Genomic DNA, 22,723 nt, shown 5'->3' on the forward strand with positions numbered 1-22,723 from the left:
ATAAAACATGCACATAAGGCATTCTTCCTGGATCCTTAGCCCTAATATAGCATGCAGTTCTCATAATCATATCATATAACATAACATAGCATGTATGGGTATCTTGGGGAAAACTTACTTGATCTCGGTCGGTTGCACGCATCACACACCTTGTTCTTTCCCAAACTCCTTATTTTATATTTTAGAAAACTATTTTTCTTATGAATTCATCAAGCCCCCAGTTTGAGTCCAGACACCCCCGATGGTGTGCCCGAATCCTTCAAACCACGGCTCTGATATCAACTTGTCACATCCCAAAATCGAGACCCAAAATATTTTGTTTTAAAGTATATTACTTGTAAAAGTAATTAACGGAAAACAATGTTGAAATCCTTTCAAACATAAAGTCACAAATCACAAGTCTCGAAACCATATTAGCAAATAAGATAAAATATCATAGTACAATCCCAGGTTTCTCAATGCGACATATCATGTATGAATGTGTGATGCGCTGCTACCCTACCGACTCTTTCCCCTTAGCTGAAGAGGTATGTAAAACCAAAACTAAAAACCGTAAGCACAAAGCTAAGTGAGTTCCCCCATCATACCCATACCAAATAATTCTAAATCTTCGGTATCTTTCAACCGGTAACTGTCGGTCATAGCCATGAGCTGGGTCCTCCTCGGTATCTTTCAATTGGTAACTGGAAACTAACCTCCCCTTCAATATCTTTCCACTGGTAACTGGGAGCTACCATCCCCTTTGGTATCTTTCAACCGGTAACCGATGACTATTTCACCCCTACTACTACTATCACATGTCAAGCATAGTACACATATCAAGCACAATAATCATATCAAGCACAGTAATCATATATCATATCAACATTAGATAATTATCATAAAGACAATCATCTATTCAAAACTCTTACTTGTGGGCCGACATTGTGGCCGTAGACCCACTCCCACTAGGAGAAAACTCTCAAAATCATATATCGTCTGCACTGATCTCGGTATGAAAACCAACTATCCTCGAATGCTCAATCCTTACACAACAACTTTTCTAACTTATCAATTCATACTCGTAACCCTTACAAGGGTCAACTCAAGTCCAAGACAAAGTCAAGGTCAATACCTTGTTCAATGGTCAATCATCTGGTCAAAGTCAACATCTAGTTGACTTGAGTTGCCAAGTTGGTCCACCAACTTTCCGAGTCCCCATATAAACAAAATGCCATAATCCTATCCCTACTCGTCAAGTCTAGCATGAGTGCGACAAGTTCACATTCAATAACACATCAGACTATCGTCAGCTGACTCTCCAAGTTCGTCTTCATCCCTATGAAGGTGTTCAGTTTATGACTCGCTGAGTTCTCCTTAAACTCATCGAGTCCATCTTCATGTGGTTGGGACATTGCCTTGAACTCGCCGAGTTTGTTCATCCACTCATCGAGTTCTATGATTTACAGGTCCCTAATGAGCCTAAATAACTAAGGGACCTTCTATCTTAGCATCTGGTCTATCAACAGATAGGATTTGATGGAAAATACATCCCGACTCGCTGAGTTCCATGAACAACTATCTGAGTCCCTCTTTGACCAAAACTATACACTTAATTATAATGGGTCTTAAAACATCAAAACCATATATTTGGGCTCCTAGGGCCCATTTTATATGTAAAGCTACAAACTTGATGTCCATGCATGGGGCCTTTGGCTCAAAAAGCCATAAAAAGAGGTCTACACGATGCATGAAGTGCAACACCAAGAACACATACAAAATCCGATTATAGCTTCATTATGCTCATAAAAAGGGTAGAAATAGCCCCAAATCAAATCTAAGAGATAGATGGTCAAGATTCTAGATTTTTACCTTGAATGAGTTGATAATGGAGCAAAACCTCTAGATCTACTAGTCTTCTCTTGATCTTCCAAGCTTCCTTCTCTTCTTCAAACTTCAAACCACCACAAAACACCCAAAAACGGCTCAATATCACTCAAACAAAGTTAGGGTTTCAATCTAGGGCTTCTCTGAGTTGGGAGGGGTGATGGAGGCTGTTTTTGGATGAGATAAAGTGTTTAAATAGGGTGCAAACCCTAAATATTAGGGTTTTTTACAGACATCTCCTACTCGCTGAGTCGGTCTTCCGACTCATCGAGTAGGTCACTTAAACCCCCGATCAAAAGTCAAGTATACTCGACGAGTTGGGCCTCCAACTCGTCGAGTCGCAGAGTAAATTACAAAATTACTTGAATTTAAATACTTACCAGTAACCAGGTGTTACACTTACACTTCATTTCAATTCTAAAAATTTAGATTGAGATTTTAATCAAATTTAGTCACGGATTTATATGAATACCATGTTGAAATGGTTTAACATTGGAAATTCTATATATGGAAATATTATAGCAAACGACTGGTCAAGTATCATGTCTTTATGTAAGACATTATGAATCGTATCCCATATGTTTCGGGTATAGGATCGATTGCATATGATATAATATTCTCATGTTCTAATTTTCCAAATGCTTAGGGAATTAAGAGGGAATAAGGACTAGAAATGGATATGACTAAAATTATTAAACAACTGCTGAGAACAATCCAAAGTTCTCTAAAGATTGGTTGCTTATGGATATTTGGAAGTATAGTAATGGATGGATCATATTTACATTATTATGAGTAACAATGAGTTGTCATATGGCAAATATGGAAATGTTTCTATAATGGGAGTTGGATATTAAGAATCTTTGAGAAAGTTAGAAACTTTTATGCAAGAAAGATGTTCAAAGGAATGTGCTTTGAATATGAGACTTCGGATCGATGGAATTGTCTTGTAACAATGTCCAATGGAAAGTTTTGTAATTGACAAAGTCTATGTGAATTGTGTACATAGTCATTACAAAAGGATCACCCTATATAAGTTTAGAATCTAACAAATTATAGTAAATGGAAAAAACTTGGTGTTCTTATACTTACGATAACGATTTTGAATTGTGAAATGAGTGTCGTTGTAAATGTTTACAATCGATCTATTTCACAAACTAAGGACCGTAGGTAAACATAGTATGCATGCTTGGAGCATGGGATAAATATTGTTTCAATTCAAGTATTAGTTGATAAATTGAAACAATATACAATGAATAATGTGTAATCAATATGGTGATTAACTAAAAGGTGTTTTATTTATACTCAAAAGTTTTGGGGCCATATAGGATTAGTATTATTCTTGTATTTTACTTTTCATGTTTTGATTTCCTGAATAATAAGATTATTCAAACCATCCGCAGTCGATCATACTTTGTAATTAGGTATGAAGCTAGAATATCATGAGTTGCCTTGTAGATTGTCTAAGGTGTTAGACATAAGAAACGTTTTTCTACACCATTCATGAGTGCTCCTAAAATAAGATTTGAGTATTGGATTTAACCCGCGCTCACCTGAATTACTTCATGGAATTTATCACGAGTTATTATGAGATGATAATATCATATAATCTTGAAACTAAGATATATGAGTTGTTGACTAAGAGTTGGTTGTGCATTGATGATACGAAAGCACTTCAGTAACTTGATGTTATAAAACATATCGTTGTCCATGACTTAATGAGTAGTTAGTACAAGCATATAATGTCAAAGTTTATCTGTTCCTTTTATCCTAAGAGGATTAAAAGCGATATCTTGGGCCCCTCGATGATTCTATTTTGACTATGTGTCGGGCCCAGTCAGAACTAAATTGATGTGTTCAGTTATGTTCTATGTTAGATGAATCGGAAATCGGGGAACAAATTGCAGGACAATGAGTATAACTATGTTCCATGTATTTGTCTGCATAGATATCTTGAGAACAGAGGAATATATGATCCCTTATCTAAAGGACGCGTCATTAACTGGGTCGAAGTAGACAACAATTTTTGAAAGCTATGATTGCTAAGTCGGATCCTGAAGTGGCATTGGAAGCTATAGTTATTAGACTTATTCAAGTGGGAGACTATTGGATTTGGTGTCTAAGCCCATAACTATAACTGTGATGTACTTGACCCGATTGTAGCATGGTCCTTTTGAGTTGCCTTTACCGGTCCAATTTGATAGGATGGACTTTTGAGAATAAGATTATTTGTGATTTATTAATATATTATAAGTATAATATATTAATTTAGAAATCATATGATTTAATTAGTGTTGATCAGGAATTAATTTTGTGATCAAAAGAGACTAATTAAATATATGGGGATTGATTATGTAAATCAATGATTCTTATAATGTGGGGTAATGATCCATGGTTTTTTAGGATGGGCTAAACCAATATGATAGTCCATGGATAGTCCATGGAGGTTTTAACCCATAGAGCCTAAGTAATATGAAAGGTCATTAGGGTTGTAAAGACTTAACCTTAACACCATCAAAGGAACCTCTCATGGCCAAAATCGATAGCACCATTGATTCTAAAAGAGTCATAATCGATTTTGAGCTAAGTAACTTTTTATCTCAAGCCTCCTCTTGCATTTGGTGTTTGTGACACATTAGAGGCATCACACTTGAGGTGTTTAAGCTTTCAAAGGCCAATAATTACACCCTACATCAAGAGGTATTCATCTAAACTAGTTTTTATGTTGTATAGATTCAATTGTATGCTAGCTAGGATGTATGCTTTGGAAAAATTGAAAATGCATGTATAATTAGAGAAAACATAGAGCCAAGGCAGCTAGGGTTGCATGTGCACCATAGGAGTATTATAGTGCTCAAAACCCAACAGTAATGAAGTAGATTGTTATGAATTGGCTTGTAGATTGTCTAAGTGTTTAGACATAGCAAATCTTTGCAGCAACGTTCATGAGTACTCGTGAAATAGGATTTGAGTATTGTATTAAACCCACGCTCATTCAATTACTTCATGGAATTTATCAAGAGTAATTATGAGTTGATAATACCGTATAATCTTTAAACAAAGATATATAAGTTGTTGTTTACGAGTTGGTTGTGCATTGATAATGCGTAAACACATCAGAAATTTGATGTTAAAAAACATATTGTTGTGTGTAATTTAATGTTGGATAAGGTGTCTAAGTCCATAACTATTTCTGGTATGTACTTGACCCGACCCGGCATGGTCCATTTGGGTTGCATGGCACCATGCAATTGGATAGACTAAATGAGAGAAATAACGCTTGGAGATTATTAATATATTATAAGTTCTAATATATTAATAATATTATTTGATTAGTTTGATCAAGAATTAATTTAGAATTAATTAAGTGATCAAAAGATAACTAATTAAATATATGGGTTGATTAAGTAAATCATCCATATCTTGTATAGTGGGCTAAAAGGCTCCATGGATCATCAAGTTGGGTTCCACCCATAGGATGCTCCATGGATGCTCCATGGGAGTTACAAACCCATGGGTCATGGAAATGAAGAGTCATGACACATTAGGGTTTAACCCTAGATGTGTCAACACTATATAAGTAATATGATCTCCTCCCAAATCGGGGACACACTAAGAAATAGAGGGCTTGGCCGATTTTGTGAAGTGAGTATTCTCTCATAAGTTCTTCCAAGAGCATTTGGTGTTGTGTGAAGCATTTGAGGCATCACACTTGGGGTGCTAGGCTCACAAGGTTTCAAGGAACACAAGCAACAACAAGGTAAGTTATTCTATTTATACTTTATGTTAAAATTGTTCCCCATGTATGCTAGATAGGAATATAACCTTGGAATTCAACTTTGCATGACAAATTAGACAAACATAGATCCAAGGTTATTAGGGTTGCATGTACACTTAGGAAGTGTTAGAATGCTCAAAACCCATCAGTGGTATCAGAGCCTAGGCTTGTTTGTTCTTATTTGTGCTTAAAAGTTGAAAACAAAATCGGAAATTTGCTGTCTGCGAATGGACTCGTCGAGTCTATAGGGGGGACTCGTCGAGTCCATGTGTATCTTCAACCAACTCGGCGAGTCATGTTCTTGCACTCGGCGAGTAGGGTCGAATGAGTGCAGAATTTCGATTCAGTTGCTGGAAAATGAATTAGAAACATTACCCTAAACTGTTTTAGTAAATGTAAACTTGTTTTTGGTGGTGTAATGTCTTGCTAATTCATTTACAACAACTAGTTATCAAAAATTACAAAGTTTATGTAATTTTTGGTTGTGTTCATATTCATGTTCTTGTTCTTATGATGTTTTAGATGATCATAGGAATTATTTGTAACCTATTTGGTAGTTTAATTCTTGATCATAATGTGTTTTAATGGAGTTCATAACTTATCCTTAAGTTATGGAAAACCAAGAGTCACACTTGAGTTAAAACCATTAAGAAAACACAAGAGTTATAAAAAATGAAGAGTCTTCATTTTATGACTCTATTAAACTCATAAGTTACAAGAAATGAAAAGTTTTGAAAGTTACAAAACTTGCCCTCAAGTTTTGGAACAAGTAAAGTTAAGTTAAACTTTAAGTTCCAACCCCTAGAATTTTAAAAGTTAAAATTCAACCCTTATACTTATATTATGATGATTTAATAATTATATATATATATATATATATATATATATATATATATATATATATATATATATATGTATGTATGTATGTATAAGAATAAAGTCGTCTTACCGCTAGTACGCCTCATTCACGAAGCCGGTCTATAAGGTGGGTATAAGGTTGTTGCCTATAAAATGGTGACTTAATGGGTGAATATTCTCACCCACCGCTTGCTTGACTGGTGGAGGGTCGTTAGCCGAACGGGTAGGACAAGGACTTATAAATTCTCATTCAAAGTATGATGAATATAATAAAGTAACTAAATGTTTATTAAATTCCCAATCTTAGTTACTTTAGGAAAAATGTGAATAAGGTGCTAATCCATGAAATTACACTTTACACTTTGTCTAAGTCGTTGGTGGAGCGTGTGTGGTTAACCGGCACACTAACTTGGACTTAACAAGGTAGGTAAAGGGTGACTTAAGGTTTATTATAGTATCGGTGGAGCGTGTGTGGTTTACCGGCACATCGATTGAGTGATAAACTTTAAGGGTACCAAGTGATTTGCATGGTTACTTCACACCTCGTTTTGTGATCCTCGGCATCCCAGTCACAAAACCTGGAGGGCACTCCCGAGATTGAAACATGCCTTTGAAAAGTTCATTGGATCTCAAAGAATCTAGGAATTTCTAAAACCAATAAAAACTAAATATTTAATATTTCGGTTTTCGTGGTGGAAATTGGTGAATCGTCATTCACCTACCTTTCAAATATGGTATAGCTTAGATTACGGCATACCTCTTCTAAGTTATATTATATTGTGATTGGATCCTAGCCTTAATATTACATTTGGGTGTTTTATTAAGGACTCTCTTAAATCTAAACTAAACTTGTTCTTCTCTTTCAGATGTCTTCAAACAATGCTTCTGGCTCGAATCCTAATGGCTCCTTTACTCTTATGAGTCTATGTGGGAAAGTCACCTTTGATGGATCCAACTTCAATAAGTGGATCAGAAACATCAGGATGATTACCCGCTACGAGGACAAAGAATATGTCCTTGACAAGGAGCTTAAGGAAATTGACGAGTCCACTGCAACTCCCCAGGAGATCGCTGACTTTCATACTCATGAAAGAGATGCAACCAAGGTGGCTTGCATCATGTTAGCCACCATGACAGCTGAACTCCAAAAGTCTTATGAAGACTTCTACCCTTATGAAATGCACCAAGATTTAATGGAAAGATACCATCAAAGTGCACGACAAGAGAGGTACGAAGTCATCTGCTCCATGATAACAACCATGATGAAGGACGGAGAGTCCATCACGAGCCACATGCAGAAAATGCAAAGGTATGTGGATCGGTTACTGAAGCTCAATGTGAACTTCCCTGAGGAGCTTGCAATAGATATCATTTTGCACTCCTTACCATCGTGCTATGATCAATTCCGCATGACATATCACATGAACAAGGAAGAGGTCACCCTCAGCAAACTTCAGGGACTTCTCAAGACCGCAGAAACAGGTCTTAAGGGGAAGTCGGTTGCTATCACTCCTACTCCAGACTCAACTCCGGTCTTGGCAATCGGGCAAAGTCGAGGGAGGAAGAGAAAGAGATCTTCAAAGGGTACCAAGGCTCGGACCCTTGATGGCTCTTCTTCAAGTGGAACCAAGAAAGGTTTCATTACTCCTTCTTCTGATCCGAAAGAGGCTGAATGCTTCTATTGCCATGAAAAAGCTCATTGGAAGCGGAACTGCCCAAAGTACCAGCAAGATGTGAAGGATGGGAAAGTCAAACCCAACCATGCAGGTATTTACACTATCATTTCTAATAACTCACCCCATTCGAAATCTTGGGTCCTTGATACAGGTTGCGGTATTCATATTTGTTGTGACTTGCAGGGACTAGGAAGAAGTGAGAATGTGGAGCAAGGAAGAATAAACTTAATCATGGGGAATAGGAAAGTTACACCTGTCACCAAGATAGGAGTTTATACTTTATCGCTAAGTAGTGGGTTAAATTTAGATTTGAATAAATGTTGTTATTCGCCAGAAATGGCAAGAAATATTATTTCCTTTCATGCATTGTACAAACAAGGTTTCACCTTTTCGTTTGATAATGAAGTTGGTTCGATTAATGCTTTCTTTAATAATGTACTTTATTTTAAAGCATTACCTTGTGATGGTGTGTATGAAGCTGTATCTATTGTAGATAACTTAGGAAATAATGTTTTGTGTATTGATTCTAATAATAATAACTTGGATAAAGCATCATTATGGCATTGTCATCTTGGACATATAAGCAAGAAACGCATAGGCCAACTCCAAAAGGATGGAGTCTTGGAGTCGTTTGACCTAAAGTCAAATGATAGTTGCGAATCATGCTTACTTGGAAAAATGACAAAGTCACCCTTCACAGGCTCATGTGAAAGGGGTGAAGGTTTGTTGGACCTTATACACACGGATGTGTGTGGACCATTCAAACATGCCACAAGGGATGCTAATCGTTATTATTTGACTTTTACCGATGATTACAGTAGATATGGATATGTCTACTTAATCAAGCATAAGTCAGAGACTTTCGAGAAGTTTAAGGAATTTAAACAGGAAGTCGAGAATCAATTGGGCGGGAACATTAAGATGCTTCGATCCGATCGAGGTGGTGAGTATCTTAGTTCAGAGTTCCTCGACTATCTAAAGGAATGTGGGATTGTCTCACAATTGACACCTCCCAGGACACCGCAGTTGAATGGTGTGGCTGAGAGGCGTAATCGAACCTTGTTGGACATGGTTCGTTCCATGATGAGTCGAGCTTCGCTACCAATCTCATTCTGGGGGTATGCCTTAGAGACTGCCGCCCATATCCTTAATCTAGTCCCTACAAAGAAAGTTGCCAAAACTCCTCACGAGATGTGGACTGGTAAAGTACCTAAACTAGACCACATCAAGATTTGGGGATGCGAGGCTTTCGTGAGACGCGAGACTCATGATAAGCTCGAACCCCGAAGAAAGAGGTGTATTTTCATCGGCTACCCACAGCAATCCTTTGGTTACCTCTTCTACAGACCTAGTGACAATGTGGTCTTTGTAGCAAGAAGAGGAGTCTTTCGAGAAAGAGAGTTTATAAGCCAAGGAGACAGTGGGAGGCAAGTTGATCTTGAAGAAATTCAAGAGTCAAGTGGTGAAGGAACTTCAAACTCTAGCCCTCAACTTGAGGAGGAAACTCCTGTTGAGCCAATTGACGAATCTGTACCTCTGAGGCGTTCCACGAGAGTTAGGAGTGCACCTGAGCATTACTATGGATTCCATATTACTGCAGAAGGTGAGACACTTATTAGTGATGAGACACTAGTAAGTCAAGATGACCCTAACAGCTACGAGGAAGCCATGGCAGGCCCCGAGTCTGCTAAATGGAAAGAGGCTATGGATAGCGAGATACAATCCATGTATGACAATCAAGTTTGGAACTTGGTTGAAAATGTACCAGGTCGAAAGACTGTAGGCTGCAAATGGGTCTTCAAGAAGAAGACCGACATGGATGGTAAAGTACACACTTATAAGGCTAGACTGGTTGCAAAGGGCTTCTCTCAAATTCCTGGAGTGGATTATGATGAGACCTTTTCTCCGGTAGCCAAGATTAAGTCTATTCGGGTTCTGTTAGCCATAGCCGCATTTCATGACTATGAAATTTGGCAAATGGATGTCAAAACCGCTTTCCTTAATGGAAAGTTGGCTGAAGATGTTTACATGAGTCAGCCAGAGGGTTTTGTCAGTAACGAGTACCCTAATAGAGTGTGTAAGCTTGAGAAATCCATTTATGGATTAAAGCAAGCACCTCGCAGATGGAATCTTTGCTTTGATGAAAAGGTCAAGGAATTTGGCTTTTCTAGGAGTGAAGATGAATCTTGTGTATATGTCAAGGCTAGTGGGAGTATAGTTAGCTTTTTGGTATTGTATGTGGATGACATACTACTCATAGGAAACGACATTCCAACCTTGCAGGAAGTAAAGTCCTGGCTTGGAAAGTGTTTCGCTATGAAGGACCTTGGTGAAGCTGCCTATATTTTGGGGATAAGGATCTTGAGAGATCGGAGTAAAAGACTAATTGGACTTAGTCACAGTACCTACTTGGAGAAGGTTCTGAAGAGATTCAGAATGCAAGACTCCAAGAAAGGAGAGTTACCCATCCAGAGTAGCGCCAAGTTGAGTAAGACACAAAGCCCTAGCACTGAGGCTGAGATAGCAGAAATGAGTCGAATACCTTATGCTTCGGCTGTAGGTTCGATCATGTATGCTATGACGTGTACTCGACCTGATGTAGCCTTTGCCTTGAGCATGGTTAGCAAGTTTCAGGGGAACCCTGGCAAGGCACACTGGATTGCGGTAAAGAATATTCTCAAGTACCTACGAAGGACTAAGGACTGGGTCCTTACCCTCGGTGGGAGTGATGACTTGAGAGTTGTAGGGTATAGTGATGCTAGCTTCCAGACTGATAGGGATAACTTCCGCTCTCAGTCGGGCTGGGTCTTTACCCTAAATGGAGGAGCAATTTCTTGGAAGAGTTCCAAGCAAGAGACAGTGGCAGATTCTACTTGTGAATCAGAGTATATTGCAGCTAGCGAAGCGGCAAAGGAGGCGTTATGGATGAGGAACTTCATTGGAGACCTTGGAGTTGTACCAGCTATTAAAGAGCCGATGGAAATTTTCTGTGATAGTGAAAGTGCTGTTGCCTTAGCCAAGGAACCAAGGGATCACGGGAGATCCAGACACATCAACAGAAAATACCATTTCATCAGACATCGGATCGAAGAAGGACTCCTTGTGGCAAAGAGGGTATCATCAGATGAGAATCCGGCAGATCCCCTCACGAAGGGACTGACTCGGGTTAAGCATCTCCAGCATGCTCGGAGCATAGGGCTGAAGGATGATATTAAATTTAGTAGTTAGATAATCTCGAAATTTGTAAAGTGTAATTGACATTTGATGATGAATAAAAGTGTTTTATTTATGAGTAAAGTGTTGCTATCTCTTGTCGATCGTTTACTATATTTCTTTTGCATGTTTTGACTTCCAGAATAATTTTGTTTGGTATAACATATTATTCAAACCTCCACAGTAGGTCATATGTCGGAAGTAGGTATGAATCAAGACTGTCATGTTTGGTTGTAGAGGTCTGGGACAAGGCTACAACAATCATGAGTGCTCATAAGTTCTGAGCATTGGACCCAACCCACGCTCACTGGAATCACTTCATGGAATTCTATCTCGAGTGATCGTGAGACGGTAATATCATATAAGTCTTTAAACCTAGAGATATGATTTGTTACTTACGAGTTGGTTATGCATTGATTGTACGAAAAATGCATTGGTAACTCGATGTTATAAAATCGTGCTCTTGTGTGTAATTCAATGAGTAGTAGAACAAACATATGAGTCGAAGTTTATCTGTTCCTTCTTGGATTAGAAGCTGATATCTGGTCCCCTCGATGATTTTGTTTTGACCTATGTACCGGGCCCGGTCAGAACTAAATTGATGTGTTCAATAAAGTTCTTTGTCAAACAAATCGGAAATCGGGAAACAAATGTTGGACAATAAGTAAGACATTGTTCCATGTATTTGTCCGACTGATATCTAGAACAGAGGATTATATGATCACTTATCTTAAATGGCGTACCATCATCTTCTCAAGTTTCGAGAAACCTTGTAAAGAGCTACGATTGCCAATCGGTTCCTGAAGTCATACTTGCAGTAATAGTTACTAGACTTATCCAAGTGGGAGACTGTTGGATAAGGTGTCTAAGTCCATAACTATTTCTGGTATGTACTTGACCCGACCCGGCATGGTCCATTTGGGTTGCATGGCACCATGCAATTGGATAGACTAAATGAGAGAAATAACGCTTGGAGATTATTAATATATTATAAGTTCTAATATATTAATAATATTATTTGATTAGTTTGATCAAGAATTAATTTAGAATTAATTAAGTGATCAAAAGATAACTAATTAAATATATGGGTTGATTAAGTAAATCATCCATATCTTGTATAGTGGGCTAAAAGGCTCCATGGATCATCAAGTTGGGTTCCACCCATAGGATGCTCCATGGATGCTCCATGGGAGTTACAAACCCATGGGTCATGGAAATGAAGAGTCATGACACATTAGGGTTTAACCCTAGATGTGTCAACACTATATAAGTAATATGATCTCCTCCCAAATCGGGGACACACTAAGAAATAGAGGGCTTGGCCGATTTTGTGAAGTGAGTATTCTCTCATAAGTTCTTCCAAGAGCATTTGGTGTTGTGTGAAGCATTTGAGGCATCACACTTGGGGTGCTAGGCTCACAAGGTTTCAAGGAACACAAGCAACAACAAGGTAAGTTATTCTATCTATACTTTATGTTAAAATTGTTCCCCATGTATGCTAGATAGGAATATAACCTTGGAATTCAACTTTGCATGACAAATTAGACAAACATAGATCCAAGGTTATTAGGGTTGCATGTACACTTAGGAAGTGTTAGAATGCTCAAAACCCATCATTTAATGAGTAAATAGTACAAGCATATATGTCAAACTTTATCTGTTAATATTATCTTAAGTGGTAAAAGCGAAATATTGGGCCCCTTGATGATTTTGAGTTGACTTATGTGTCGGGCCCGGTCAGGATTGAATTGATGTGTTCAATTAAGTTCGTTGTGCAACAAACAAGAAATCGGGAAACAAATTGTTGGACAATGAGAATGATTTTTTTCAATGTCTTTCTCCACCCGATATCTTGTAGAACGAAGGACTATATGATCCCTTATCTTAAGGACTTCTAACTTACTAGGTCAGAGTTCGACAGTGACTTTTGAGAGCTACGATTGTTAGTCAAATTTTGGAGTCATACTTGCAATTATAGTTATTAGCCTTATCCAAGTGGAAGAATGTTGGATTAGTTGTCTAAGCCCATAACTATAATTATTATGTACTTGATTTCATAGTAGCACGGTCCTTTTGGGTTGCCTTCACACTAGCAATTAGACAAGATGACTACTAGATATAGAGGTTGAGTTTATTATTTGGAATAATAAATTGGTGCATAAAAATGATTTATTAATATATTATAAGAACAATATATTAATTCTAAATCATATTATTAATTAGTATTTAATCAGAAATTAATTTCGGGATTAAAAGGACTGATTAAAAGTATATGGGTTGTTTTGCAATTGTTTGATAGTTGTGGTTTTGGGCCCTTGGATCACCCTTATTAGGGAGGGCTGAAAATCCCTAGAAGGTTCTAGATATTTTCGTCCAATCCCCAAGGTAAGAGAGTCCATGTACTTGCTTAGGCACTAAGCTAAGAGATTAGGGTTTCTGCCTCAAAACCCTAGCTAGCCTCAAGTATCAATAGAGCCCCTTGGCCTCTTGAATTCGTGCACCTCATTACACCCCTAGAAGAGCCTAATTTCTGAGCAAATGGCTCCTCTCTTCTCTCTCTCTCTCTCTCTCTCTCTCATATTCATCCTCTTGCCCTAGTCTTTGTGAGCCATTAAAGGTACTATGCTTGTGGTACTTGTTCTCAAAAGCAAGGATCTTCAAAAATTGGTTTTTGTTACTATATAGCAAGAAAGGCATGTGTTCTAATATTTCTTATGTTGATTTCGAAATATTAGATGCATATTAGGGTTTTCTAATTTATGTTTCAATGCTTGTATGTCTAATAGAGAAAACATAGATCCAATCTATGTTGCATTAACACATAGGATTGTTTGTATAAAACCCATCAGATATATGGTTGAAATATACCGAACGGGATTAGAAGTACCCATATATGTTTGACAGTATCTGGTAAAAATAGACCGAAGGGTATTGCAAGCACCCATATATGTTTCGCAGTATCTGGTTAAAACAGACCGAAAGGGATTGCAAACACCTATCTATACTTAGTTGTATGTTTGTATGATATGAGGTATTTTGGGGGAACTCACTAAGTTTTGTGCTTAATGTTTTCACTTTATGTTTCAGGTACTTCCGGTTTGAATGCAAATGGCTCAGCCTGATTGCACCGCAACTCCCTACGGTGTCCGCATTTAAGATTTTGGGAATTTGTACTCTGATGATATGTTGCTATGATACGCTTTGACTATTTTGATATGAGTACCGTATGTTTTGAATGAATTTAAAAACAAAATATTTATCTGTATTTTTGGGAAGTTTCAATTTTAGAGAAGGAAAATCAAATTTTGAATCAAATCAAGGTATAAATTCAATTTCTAGAACAAAAGCTTTATCAAACAAGAAGAACTTACAACAATGAATATTCACCAAATCAAAAATGTCATCATGGATCAATTCTTGAGAACTTCAAGAACACCCTCTCTGCTACAAATTATAGTGACCTTAGTATGATGACATGTGCGGAATTATAAAAATCAAGTGAATCAAACAATCATGAAGAACACAAAGAGTAAGGTGAAGTTTGATTTTCTGAAGCAAAAATTCATGAAGTCTGCGGACCACCTCTGCAACCCTCTGCAGTAGAAGAGGTGGACCAAACGGCTGCAGACTACAATAAGAAGCGTGTTTGTTTTTTTAACATCTACATACTGCTGCAGATATTAAAAAATTAAAATAAACTAATTTTATAAACCGAAAATAGCTTTTTAATACGTAAAATTTAATAATGTATAACATTTCGGTAAAAATTAATGATATTTCAGTAAAAAAGAATGATATTTCAACAAAAAAATAAAGATATTTTAGTAAAAAATAATGATATTTCATCAAGAAATTATCATTATTGAATATAAAAAAATAAAAAATAAATTCAATAAGAATAAACGAAAAAAAAAACGGAAAAGAAATGTGAAATAAAATTTTAATAACATATAATCAAAATTTCAGCAATAAAAAAAGAAGAAGAAGAGGTTAGAAGAGGCAGTACAAGTGCTGCGCCAAACAGAGCCTGCGCAGAGGTTTTTGACTCAAAAGACTTCTAAAAAACAAACAGCTGCGAGATGAAAAGTGATGCGCGTGTGCTGCGCCGCGCAGCAGTAAGGGGTTTGAAGAGGTTTTTTCCAAAAAACAAACAGCACTTAAATAAATTCTATTTAAGCTCTCAATAGATTTAGTAAGCTATTACAAAGTAGGTCGTGTAATAATTCTCTCAATAGTCTAATCTCTCCAAAATGGGTCTTACATAAAATGGGAGTCACTTACTTCTTATTTATAGTAAAGGCTAAACCTATTACACATCACAAGATGGGAAGCCACATCCAAGGAGAACTTTACACGCTAATAGATGACATCAAAAAAATATGATATTATATCTCATTTTGTAATCATGTATATTTCTAATGGTACTTTAATATATGTGTTTCTCATAAAAAACGAGAATGTTAGATGAAAGGGTTAAAGTCCCTAAATCTAACTGTAATGCCACTTGGACTCCCTAAAAACTGAAAATAGACATCCTGTTAAAGGGAGCCTATCCTACAACGAAACATGCTCATAATGGCCATCTATGCAAAATTGCATGTTTAGTGACCTAAATCACACTTTTTTTTTTTGACAAACACATGGACCAAATTTGCAGTTCAGCCGTTAGACTCACTTCTAAGGCGCTTATTGCAACAAATTTGCAGTTCAGCCGTTAGACTCACTTCTAAGGCTCTTATTGCAAATATATGTACATTCACTATTACCCTTAGTATTGCTTTGATGATGTTAATTTTAGAGGAGAATTTTGTATTCAGGCGTGTCTACCATTTTCCGGGTGGGGATATTTGCCTTTTTACAATTTTAATAATATTCATGATTGGAGGGTTTTTTTTTTTTATTATTAAATATTTTATCAAAGTAGAACGGGGTTGTTTAGTGTTTTGGATCTTTTATCAACCTTGAAATTCTACAAATTTATATTTTTACCCCTTTTGAGCCAAATTAATGTCTCTACAGAAACTTAAATTCACAGGTATTCGATTGTAATCCACATGGCAATTCCTAGCGCACTAACTTACCCTTTGAAAATTATTGTATCCTTTTTATAGCTATCATGTATATATGCTATAACGGATGCATATATTTTCATTTGTTGTAATTATTGCCATTTGGAACCACTCCAGTTCACTACCCCAGATGGAGTCTCAAGAAGAAAACAAAACTTGTAAATAATTGTGTTACTGACAACCCTGCACCACGAAAAAATCTTCTCTAGTAGTAATAATATGTGCAATCCTTATGTTATATATAATATATTTGGTTGTTTTAAAGGTTAGTCTTAGATGTCAAAAGACAATATGAGAATTCTTTTAACATAATTATATTAAATTTATCTTTTTTGAAGACAAAATAGGTAATGGGATAATTTAGGTTCTTTCACATTGGCAGCCGTTAGTGGGGTGAGGAGTGAAATGGGAACAACTTTGGCGGCAAAATAATTGGACGAAAACTTTAGCGTGGGACGGCCGTACTCCATGATGTCTTAAAGATTTATTTAATTATTATTGGTAACCAACATGGCAACGAATGATTCACAAATTAATTGTACTTTTATATATATATACTAGGAAACATAATGAGGGTCGTGATTACTAAAGAATAGATTAGTATGCTAATTTTCTAAAGAATAGATTAGTATGCTAATTTTAATTGGTTTGAGGGAAAACACAATATGAAAATACGACATCATCATCAACTCTCTGCCTAAAGCACATGTATCTTGTAAAACCTCCTTCACAATCACTATTTCACCTTTAGTCTACTGATAACTATTATTAAGTATTACAATTACATTTTGAAGTTCAAAAAAGCTTACACGAGCAAATTGCGGGTTCATCATTTATTTTTCCTAAAATACAGCACTGGTCTCCAAACTGCAATTGTAAAGAAAACAATGTTAGACTTACTGAACTTAGGACTGAAATTAACTACCTCAAATAGCAGATGAACAAAAGTAATCCCCAAATTTATCTTTATTTCATGATTAGAAACAGTTAACTATAAACACGACTAATAATTAATCTTTTCTTCAAATGGGTTTTATTTTACCAATTAATACATACACATATTTATACATCCTCATTTTGCGTAACACTAATCATTGGCTTATATAACTATATAACAAGAGTCAGAATATGGTTTTTAATCGATATATAATAGTAAACAAGTACTTGGTATCACATGTACAACTCTTACAAAATTATTAATTAACGATAGTTTGTGGGTTGGGGAAAAGGGTGGAGTTAAAAACTAAACAGTGGTTGTATTATGATAAATAGAAAATGGAAATAAATAGCAAGTGGTAATTGTTTCCTTGGTAGTTTTGTAACTAGGTCACTATATAAAGAAATTTATAGCATTGATGCTTTGTTTATTTGTATGAAAGGGGTAAGAGAAGGGAACTAATTTAGGGTTTTGCTCATATTTAAACCCCATTATATATAGCCTCATTTCCCATCACTTCATTAGTCTCCATCCTCTTAAAACGTTTATATAAGGCCAACGAAGAAATGGAAAAAAAAAATATTACCAGGTGAATTCAATATACTTTGATCATGGCCTGTCGAGTATTTATTAACTTCTTTGCTGGTGTTGCCAAACATATTCTTAAAGAATTATATTTTTGCAGCCTTGCTCACAGTTGAATTACAAGAACTCTTGTGCATGGTCTCATCATAATTGTTATCGTATACATTTTCCATATTGTTCCCTTCTCTTTTTCTACATTTGTGACATCACTTTCTACATCTAGAAATAGTAGTTGCTTCTTGTTATCTTCTTATGCATAACTCCTAAATATTCCAAAAAATAACCCAAATTAAAATCATACAGATATTCAAAAACTCAAATAAATGCAAAACATTATGAAAGAGAATATGTGATGTGATAGAAAATAGAATTATTCTTGAATTTCCCATAACGAACATGTTAAATTACTAAATTAGCTAATACTACTTTACAAAAATTAAGGAAGAATGAAAAACAACATTGATAAACTGTCAGCCATAGAATCATTGATTTTTCTGCTAGAACTATGTATATTGTCATGAGTCATCACATATGGTGCTATATGGGACAATCTTTGTCGTTAGTGATCACCATATAAATGTATATTTAACAAATTAATCAGAAAGCATATAATGTTCATGTAAGGCAAGCCAACAAAACAAACACAATTATAGCTTTTACATATAATGGTAGTATCTCCATGATAAAAACAAAATTTAGTAGAATTAAGGTTTAGAGTTTGAGAAAGTTATCGATTAATAAGATAATTAGTTGTAGATGATGCTTCAAACAATAATTTAGGTGGAACAAAAGCCTCAAGTAACAATCAAATTATTTATTTAACAGTACACTTGTAAAAAGTAGCATTATAATGGAATTTATATTTTATCACTACTCTCTCTAATTTTTATCGTCAGAGGAATAAAGCCAGTTTATCCCTTGATCGGTGTTTATAGGTTCTTGAGATATTCCCAAATATATAATAGATAAGAGATCTCTCTAGTCTCCAAGTATGCAAAAGGCCCCTAAATAAAATTAAACAGGGTTATGAAATATATAATTCAATATTCACTCCAACAAAAACAAGCAATTGATTTTTATGTTTTAATAAAGTTATACATACACCTACCAATCACGATTCTTCTAAAAAGCAAAATTATCATGAAACTATAGACCACAAAGAAGTTGTTGAAGGTATGTTCCTAATAACATAAACTAAATGAAAGTATGTACCTTTTGTGAACAATTTAGGAGGTCATATATTCATATTTACCTAACACACACTGAGTTGGAGAATAAATATTCAACATATGACATATCAAGTGACAAAGCAGCCTTAAAGTCATATAAATTGCTGAAGGAGGACAACAAATCATTACCACTCGAAAAATCACAATAGCAAGACCTAGCAACAACTGGAAGCAGGAAACCACAAAGGATCATTTGTATTCCTAATTCACTAAAACATTTAATGTATGATTCCATAATCTCACACTTTTGACAAAGATAATTAGGAAAATTTAGAATTGAATTGCATGAATTATGAAGGATTTGGAAACCGACCTTGAAAAGAGCAATATCTGTTATTAAACCAGTTCTTGGCGCTTATAAAGTTCTTGAAATAATACACAAAGGTCCATTATGCACATCCATAAGCGCCAACTACGACATGAACATATAATCCAGGTTGATCATAGCCATTCTTAAAATAATACTAAAAGTTAAGAAATAATAACTTAAATAATTAAGAAATAAATATAGACCGATTTACCATTGGAAATTGGTAGTAAGTGGACTCTTTTCATGTAAAGAAAAGTCTTTTTTTTTTTTTTTTTTTTTCCCTTTAAAACCCCCAAATACATAGTTGGAAGTTCTCACATGATGAATGATTAATATAACATATAAGATGTTTTAAAAAACTTCCAATCAGAAAAAAAAAAAAAAAAAAAAGAAAGGAAAATACTGTTAGCAAAAAAAAAAAAAAAAAAAAAAAAATCTCAAATAGATAATTGGAGATGTACGATCTGTCTGCTTGGTTCACTGCTCATGCGGACCTAACCTACAAAGGCTGTTAAATAAAAAGAAATATAATCTACCTTAATGGAGAAAAAAGGAGAAGCAGTGAAACAGATAAGAAAAAGGGGACCGGGTTTAGGTCTACCAATACAAAACTTTAAAGTATAAACATGAAAGCAAATCGGAAGCCTCCTGTGCCGCCTGGGTATAAAAAGGCAAAATACGATGTTAGCACCAACCAAAACCATGAAAAAATAACATAGAAATACAGATGTACCTTTGCTAAGAGAAATTTGAGGAAATTAGGTTAAACCCTAGCAGCGGAGGTCAAACACGATCGTGTTCTTGGATAAAATGGAGACACGCCAGTTGTCCCGGACCAACGTCTCCGTCACAAATCAACCGATAAGAAGGGTTCTTATTTGTAGTAGAATGAGGTATTACGTCAGCTGGAACCGAAATTGAGAGCCATAATAGAGCCATAATGGAGCCATAAATGAGGTATAAATTAGTAAAATTTCAGTAGAGGTGTCGTATGGAGGAAAACCAATGTAATCTAGAGCATACTCATGAAGCAACACGTTTTCAAATGGCGCCTGAAACCAAGCAAGAGTTGGCCCGCAATTTGGGGGAAACATAGGATTATAGGAAAGTAGAAAAATAGCAAAGCGGCTAATTGAGACGGTGTGAGATGGAAAACAGGTGATGCAACATAAGTTAAGAATGACCGGCTCACCGCCATATATCATTAAAAATGACCGGCTCCGATCTTTCTATTAGGAAAGGAAGCAGCTCATCGACGTGGACCAAAGCATAATCCTTTAACATATATATATATATATATATACATATATATATATATATATATATATATATATATATATATATATATATAATGTTTAAAATAGTTCATTTTTATGAAATTATAAACATTTCAGAAATTTGAATTTATAAGAAAAAAATAGAAAAAATATTGAATTATTAAAATTAAATTGTTTGTTTTTCTTTTAAATTAAACAAATAATTTAGATAAATGAACAAAAGAAACTAATGAAACTTTAATTTAGAAAAATTTAAAATTAGAAAGAAGTTAATTAATGAAATTGATATGCAATTATTATTACATTTATTGCAATTGTTATATTTAAATATTATATGCAAATTAATAAAATGAAAAAAAACCACAAAATGCCATGTAGATAAAAAATAATTGAAAAAGACCACAAAATGACATGTGGCTAAACCAATGAACGTGACATGTAGCAAAAAGTTCTTTATTTATTAGACATGATATATATATATATATATATATATATATATATATATATATATATATATATATATATTAGTTTATACCCGTGATAATCACGGTTATAAAATTAATTAAACTTTTATAGTAAAAATTCAAAATTATTAATCAATTATTTTAAGTAAATTATTAATTTAAGAGAAAAGAGATATTTTTTTAGTAATGCAAAATTATAATCGTTGATTCAAATAAATATCTAAAAATATTTTTTAATATATATTAGACATTTTTTATTTGTGAATTAATAAAAACATTAATATAAAATTTAAATTTTAAAATAGAGAAATAAATACATTGACAAATAGTTTCACATTAGTGAGGAGGTCTAAAAAATTTAAAATGGAGAACTAATATATTTACAAGTGGCAACACATTAATTAAGAGGTCTAATATGATGACACATGACAAAATAACTACTCTTTTATTAGTATACTAGTTTATAACCCGTGGGAACCACAGTTATAAAATTAATTAAACTTTAATAGTTAAAATTAAAATTATTAATAACTTATTTTAAATAAATTATTAATTAAGAGGTTTTTTAGTTATATAAAATTATAATCATTGATTTAAATAAATATGTAAAATTATATCACTTTATAATTTGTATTAATTTTATTTTAATTTTTATTATAATGTTGTTAATTTAATGTAATTAGAATGAGAAATTTAAAATATGAAATTTGAAATTGAGAATCAATATGTTGACAAATAGTATGCATTAATTATAAAATATAATAAGGTGAAGAATGACAAAAGAAAAATAAAATTTGCATTAATTATAAGGCTTAATATGGTGACACATGTCAAAAGGACATTAAAAACTACTCTTTTATTAGAATATATATATATATATATATATATATATATATATATATATATATATATATATATAGAGAGAGAGAGAGAGAGAGAGAGAGAGAAAGATAAAGGTTCAAATGAGAACCAAAAAAGATTAAGAATCCTAAGAACCATTTCATTAAAGGTGTTTTTGTCAAATACATTCATAACATTACATTCATTAAACGTCAGACCTGATACACTCATACTTCAACACCGCCTCTACCACCGACTGCAATCACCTACCTCCGACACACATCACCACAAACCATCTAGAATTATCGCCTCCCTCAAATGTTGCAGCTTTACAACCTCCTCAGATCGCTGACCAAACTCACCAGCATCATCTCCAAGATCTCATATCTGAAGCTTGGCGTCATTCACTACTTACCATCGTCGTAGTCTTCTCTTTCTGATGACTTCTTTGACTGAACAGTAACGCCACTACAAACAACCTCATATCATCGCATCCAAAACCTTACTTAATCGGCGTTGCTCATCATCAACCATAAGATCCAACATTCCGCCATCCAAATTTGACATTCCGTCCTCGAGATATGCAATCTTCGGTTCAGAGCTATGATTTTTGCTACTACCGAT

At 34.8% G+C, this 22,723-nt stretch overlaps 1 long non-coding RNA gene across 2 annotated transcripts; it reads right to left on the minus strand.

The window, feature by feature from the left end:
* Positions 1-17,116: 17,116 nt before the first annotated feature.
* Positions 17,117-20,763, minus strand: LOC145012249 (uncharacterized). 2 transcript variants are annotated; one of them, XR_013664424.1, is made up of 5 exons: positions 20,252-20,763; positions 20,055-20,175; positions 19,522-19,620; positions 17,981-18,242; positions 17,117-17,324 (listed from the first exon to the last, which is right to left on the minus strand). It is a non-coding gene; the product is annotated as an uncharacterized LOC145012249 (long non-coding RNA). The 2 variants fall into 2 exon arrangements; XR_013664423.1 differs by having other exon boundaries at positions 19,730-20,175.
* Between the last annotated feature and the right edge of the window lie 1,960 nt (positions 20,764-22,723).

The sequence above is a fragment of the Lactuca saligna genome, chromosome 8, assembly GCF_052625555.1.
Source record: "Lactuca saligna cultivar CGN05327 chromosome 8, ASM5262555v1, whole genome shotgun sequence".
Classification (NCBI taxonomy): Eukaryota; Viridiplantae; Streptophyta; class Magnoliopsida; order Asterales; family Asteraceae; genus Lactuca; species Lactuca saligna.